We start from the raw sequence: 6,464 nt of genomic DNA on the forward strand, positions 1-6,464 counted from the left end.
AAACACTGGCACATCGAGTTCAGTCTTCTAAGGTCACCTCATATGAAGTGGTATCTTTTTTAATTATTGTAGCATAAGCTTTCGAGAATCACAGTTCTCTTCGTCAGATGCATCTGATGAAGAGAACTGTGATTCTCAAAAGCTTATGCTACAATAAAGTTGGTTAGTCTTAAAGGTGCTACTGGACTCTTTTTGATTTTGCTACTACAGACTAACATGACTAACTCTTCTGCATCTTTTTTTATTATACATCTCAGGTAATCTTCCTTCTTTATGACCTTCAATGAATAATCAGCTTGCTTATAAAAGCCGTCTCCTATATTTTTTCCCATTGGGGATATAATTAAAGCAACAAATAAAACTTGTTGAAGGGCTTGAGCTGCTGTATGTTCGATGACTTGAAACAAACTCTGCTGCTTCAGGGACACACTTCAAGTGAAATAATTCATTAAATATTGCTCTCTTTCATAAGATGATATTTTTATGTAAAGCAACCACTATTTTGTGCCGTAACAGATAAATTTTCTGTCTTTATACAAAGGGCAATCAAAGAAGAAATCCTACAATAGAACAGCAATTGCAAAGCACGAAAAAGCAGGCATGAAATTACCTGCCCCCCCCCCCCGAACCCTAAGGGTTATGGCAACATTAATTAAAACAGATATCCTCAGGGTTGTTTTTTTTCAAATGAAATTATTAAGCCATGTTCTTGTACTTTGGTTGGTACAGATGCCATACTTGATGTTTTCTTGGGTGTGTACTTCACCTTTTGTCTAATCATTTTGCCATGTACTCAGCTCATGAAATCATAAATGGCTTAATTACATGTTCAAATACGCCATCAACATTCTTATTCAGTCATGAGAAGGGTCGCTATTAAGCAAATAAAACTCAACAAAATGTATATGACTCATTTAAAAATTGGGCAAAATCCAGTGTAAGCAAGACCCCTCCATTCCCATCTAGAATTTTCTTCTCCTGGGGGGAGTCCAATTGCCATCTCTCTGGACATACCCATCACTTGTTTCACTGGTCCCTCTGGTATGGTGGGGGGGAACTCCAACCTCCCTCCAGTATGAGGCCACCTCTTCTGTACTTAGTGTAAGGGAGTAACTATAGTTCCAGGGTACTTCCCATTACTTAGAACCCCAATGATCTTATCCCAGGAAGTTCTGTATCCCAAAGGGTCCTTTAAGAGCAGTATGCAGTATGTGTGCAATTTAAGTTAAGGAAGGAAATAGCCTATGGCATACTTTTGACTAATGATAGGCAAGAAGACCCATGATGAGTCACATATATTGCTTCCTGGGATATGGAGGCATACAAGAATGGACAACTGTTTTGAGTTTCCCTCAATCAGTGGTGATGTTATCTATCTGATGAGTCTAGACTTGGGATTAGTGACGTTCCTTCCTTTTTTCTTTGCAATTGTTAGTAGTTTTTGTCATTAAAATCCCAGTCTGTGAAAGCAGCACTGCATAAAGAGATTTGTGTTAAGGGAGATGAGATTTTCTTTCATATGGTATATGCCATCACCAGGGCTTTTTTCAGCTGGAATGCGGTGGAACGGAGTTCTGGAACCTCTTGAAAATGGTCACATGGCTGGTGGCCCCGCCCCCTGATCTCCAGACAGAGCGGTGCAGAGGGCAATCTAAACTCCCCTCTGTCTGGAGATCAGGGGGCGGGGCCACCAGCCATGTGACCATTTTCTCCGAGGGCAACCCACTGAGTTCCGCCACCTCTTTTCCCAGAAAAAAAGCCCTGGCCATCACTCAGAAGTAATGCTCTTTTGTTGGTTCATCTGGTAAAATAAACTAAAAATGGATCAAATTTACGAAAACGAAAACATTTTATTAGCTAATTAATCATTGGTGAGCTTCAGTCTCTAACATTGCCACATGAGTACGTACACAAGGTTGATGAGTGTTCAGGAAAGACAACAGCAATATGGCCAGATCATGCTGTGGTCTGAAAACTCCCCATGGGAAGAGCTATTCTTGACATTTTCCTCAGCAACCTGGACAAAGGCCTGAAAGAAAGACTTAAGCAAAGGTTCAAACCAAATATTCACTTGTGCTGGATACAAAATCTTAAACGTTGTTTTGTAAACTCTGTCCAGGTTCAACTTGACTACCTGAGACTACCTTGCAACCTCTGAGGATTACATTTATGTAGGAATGTACATTGTTTCTGTTTTGGTAATTTTGGTAATTCAAATGGGATGGTCTGGATCAGAAAAGAACTACCTGGAGCTGGAGGACACCTTGCTTTATTTGGTTTGAACATAGCGTCCCACATTGGTCCTGCTGGCTTGTGGATGCATTCAGTGAACATTACTGGTCCTCACAGAAACTTTTAAGCTACTCATAGAGACCCATGGATCTACCACACTTTACTTCTCAGGAATGCATGAACATCAAATGCATGAAGTGTTCAAAACATAATGCTGAAAGGCTAGTTTTAAAAAAGTAAATGAAAAATAGCTTTGGACATAGCAAATATGCAGACTGGAACAGGGAGCACAATCATTCAATACATCCTGTTGACATCTGGTAAAGCTAAAATAGAACTCGTTCCACTCCTATGAGGACAAAATCTACAAGATGTCCCTCTAATGCCTTATGGTGAAAGATGCCAAAACTCCATTTTAGATGTTAGAGGGAAATACAGAAAGAGGAAATGCAAGGTACTCCTGCTTCCTGTTTGCCCTGCATCTCTATTTTACTTGAAGTTGTTCTAATACAACAGATTTAGAAAACAAAACAAAAAACCAACAATCCTGAAACACTGAACAGTTCCCAAGCCCTGAAGAGAAGGAGTGTCTTTTTGGCTCTTCCATTTAGGAATTTTCCCTTCTGGAAATGTGGATTTGGGATTTGCCAGCACTTTTAATTAAAGATTGTTTGATTATAATTATCCAAGACTATCTTATCTTAAGAAGGACAATTTACTGGAATGTTCGCACCTCTGTTTATTTAAGTTTTGCACTATGAGCAATGAATTGAACCAAACTGGAATTCCAGAGGGATAGACGTGTTAGTCTATTATAGTGCAACAAAACAGAAGTCCAGTGACACCTTAAAGACTAATAATATTTAATGCAGTATATGTTTTTGTGAGTTGAGTAGAAATATTGTATACACAGGTTTTTCAAAGTAAATCCATATCCTGGGCTTCCCAAAAAGCTAATAAAATGTACAATTTTAACACCAAGAAATCTGACTTGGGTTTGAAGATCACATTGATTTTACAGTACAAGAAATCCTTGTTAAGGAAGATTGAGGAATGATTTGGGTAGCCTTGGGTAGTAGGAGTAATCCACTCTTGGATACACACCTTGATGTGGTGAGGAGGGTTGAGTATGTCCGTGAAGCTGAGAGCAACACTGTCAGGAGCGCAGACTTGGTCAAGAGTCTAAACTCCTGGAAGAGTCACTCAATGTGGAATGGTAAAAGCTGAGACACCAGACAAAGATGCATCCACCCCCTTCAGGAATCAATGGTCACATCAGCAGAAGAGAACTGACAGTTCCACTGGTGATGGTGGTGGAGGAGTCCTTGAAGGATAGCTACTGGGTAGCAGCAATAGAGGAAGGTGATACTGGCGGAGGATTTTTCACAGACAACAGCAGTGACACTTCAGCTAACCTCGGTTAGTACTGCACAGAAGAAGGCATTGGTAAACCACTTCTGATATCAGTGGATTTCAGGAGAAAATCAGCCTGTGTTTTATAGGTTAGAGCAAAGCTTTTACTGTGTAGATCATGAAAAACTATGGATGGTGTTTAAATAAATGGATGTACCACAACATCTGATTGTTTTAATGCACAACCTGTACTCTAGACATGAGGCAACTGTTAGGACTAGGGGTGGGCATGAACCGTGAAAAAAATGAACAGTGTGGTTCATGTGTTTTCACAAACCACAGACCACGAACTTCCCCAAGCTGGGGCAAGTTTGCGAACCGGTTCATGGTTTGTAGTTCCTGGGGTTTAAATGCCCCTTTCCATGCAGCTTAGCAGCGGCACAGAAAGGGGCATTTAAACCCACAGATCAGCTGCTTGTCGGGGAGATCCCCGACAAGCAGCTGATCATTTAAACAGCCAAGCCCCACCTGCAGTTTAAATGGCCATTTCCCTGCTGCTCCATTGGCTGCCCGGCTGCAGGTGGGGCTTGGCTGGCTGGCCAGGAGTTCCCAGCCGGGCAGCCAAGCCCCACTGTTTAAATGATCAGCTGCTTGTCAGGGATCTCCCCAACAAGCAGCTGATCCGTGGGTTTAAATGCCCCTTTCTGTGCTGCTTTGCAGCGGCATGGAAAGGGGCATTGCTTTTTTTAAAAATGAACCAACCAAATGAACCAGCATACCAGTTCGGAAGTTCGTAGAAAGGAGCTTCCACGAACCACTGGTTCACGAACCACAAACCGGGCCAGTTCGTGGTTCTTTTTGGTTCATGTTTCATTTTGTGCACATCTCTAGTTAGGACAGAATATGGGGAAACAGAACAGTTTCTAATTGACAAAGGTATCAGAAAGGATGTATATTATCTCCCTATCTGTTCAAACTATATACAGAACATATAATAAGAAAAGCTGGATTCGATTTAGAAGAAGTACCTTTCATGTACTAGGTACTCATAATTTCTTTGTTCTCTTACAGTGTGATTCTCTTACCGTGTGATTCTGCAAACAATTCCCTGGGAGTATGTCCTATTAAATAGATCTGAGTAGGATACTGAGTAGACTTGTTCAGGATTGTACAGTTTTTGAACACAGGAACCATGGAGATGAACAATAACTTCATTTGGGAATTTCCACAACTGAGTATAGTGGTGAAGCCATCAGACCAAGTTGAGAAAATTATGACACACCGAGCATTTGCAGCCTTTGATTTCTCCTATTACGTTACCCTGCTTAAATTGTGTGAAGCCCTTTTCACATAAAATACCAATTGTGCATACTGAAATTATATGCTTAGCATGCTGTCCTGGTTTGTACAGCTGAGGAGGCCCTGTTGGCCCCTTCCTTTACTTCACATGCCCTAGGATAGGCATGTGATGTCAGGGGAAGGGGCATGAAAATTTCTAGCAGTGAAAATGCCACTGGGGGAAGCTAAAAGCCCATTCCTCCCCTGCACCCTTTTTCTTTAGGAAACTTGAACTAAAATTGCTGCTTAGCCATGTAGTTTAATAGATGACATTTGATCTGTTTTACCCTGAATTACTTCACAAGGTTTTTCTAAAGATGAAACTGGGGGAGCATGGGAGAGAAGCCAGCTATATGACACATTGAGCTCCCTAGAGAAAGGTTAGAAATAAGAGATTCATAGATGCCATTCCCATTGTCCAAAATCTTGACGGCTTCAGATATATGGCCCTTTGCACATTGCTATTCTCAGCTAGCTTTTCTACCACCAATCCCTCACCCCCCACCAGGCTCATTACAAATAGCAGTTTGACTACATACTTCTGTAGGACATTCATTCCAGACACTGTCTTTGCAGTGTACCATTCACAGTAATTAAGAAACATTAACATTTTAATGAAATTTAAGAAATGGGACTTAGAATTCATTCTGATTTCTTCCAGCCTTTAAAAAAAACCTAAAACAATCCACATACACTTAATTTTCGCAGCTGGACTGCAACTGGCAAAATCTTTATAACAACAACAACATTCAATTTATATACCATCCTTCAGGGCAACTTGTCCACTCAGAGCAGGCTACAAAGTATGTTATTATTATCCCCACAACAACATCACCCCGAGAGAGCTCCTAGAAGCTGTGACTGGCCCAAGGTCCCCCAGCTGGCTTCAAGTGGAGGAGTGAGGAATCAAACCTGGTTCTCCAGAGTAGAGTCCCACCTCTCTTAACCACTACACCAAATTGGCTCTCTCTTTAGCATCCCAATTATTATGGGCCTCCTAAGAGGTTAGCAGATCCCAACCTAGTTGACCAAGCTGTTCTTCAATCACTTTTGCCAGCACACCAAAGCTGGGCCAAGAGATTCTACCCATCAAGGCCATCCTATGTGTCAGATGGCATGACAGTCAGGCACTGACAACCAGGACTGTATTAAATGTGCATCTAAGAATTCAGATGTTTAAGTGGGGTGGGGGAGCCTGGTAACACTGTTATGCAATATCATAAAGGCAGACACATGGGCAGCAAACACATAGGTTTTTTAAAATGTGAATTCATCTAAGTTATGTGTCATTTAAAAATTGTTAGTCATTTTGAGTTGGCAACGGGGTTTGGTTACAACTGGAAATGAACAAAATAACATAAACATAACTCTACCACTGAATTACAGGCTTTCGGAAGCACAAGCCTTGAGGTTACATTTTGTTGCTTGTGCCCCGTGACTTATAAAATTAATCAAGCCTGGAGGCAAAAAAGAGAGATTCGTCACCCTGCTGTATTATCATCACCATCGTGGAAGAACATAGATGGGAGCTGTTCCTTAGA

Source organism: Eublepharis macularius, chromosome 3 (assembly GCF_028583425.1).
Source record: "Eublepharis macularius isolate TG4126 chromosome 3, MPM_Emac_v1.0, whole genome shotgun sequence".
Taxonomy (NCBI): Eukaryota; Metazoa; Chordata; class Lepidosauria; order Squamata; family Eublepharidae; genus Eublepharis; species Eublepharis macularius.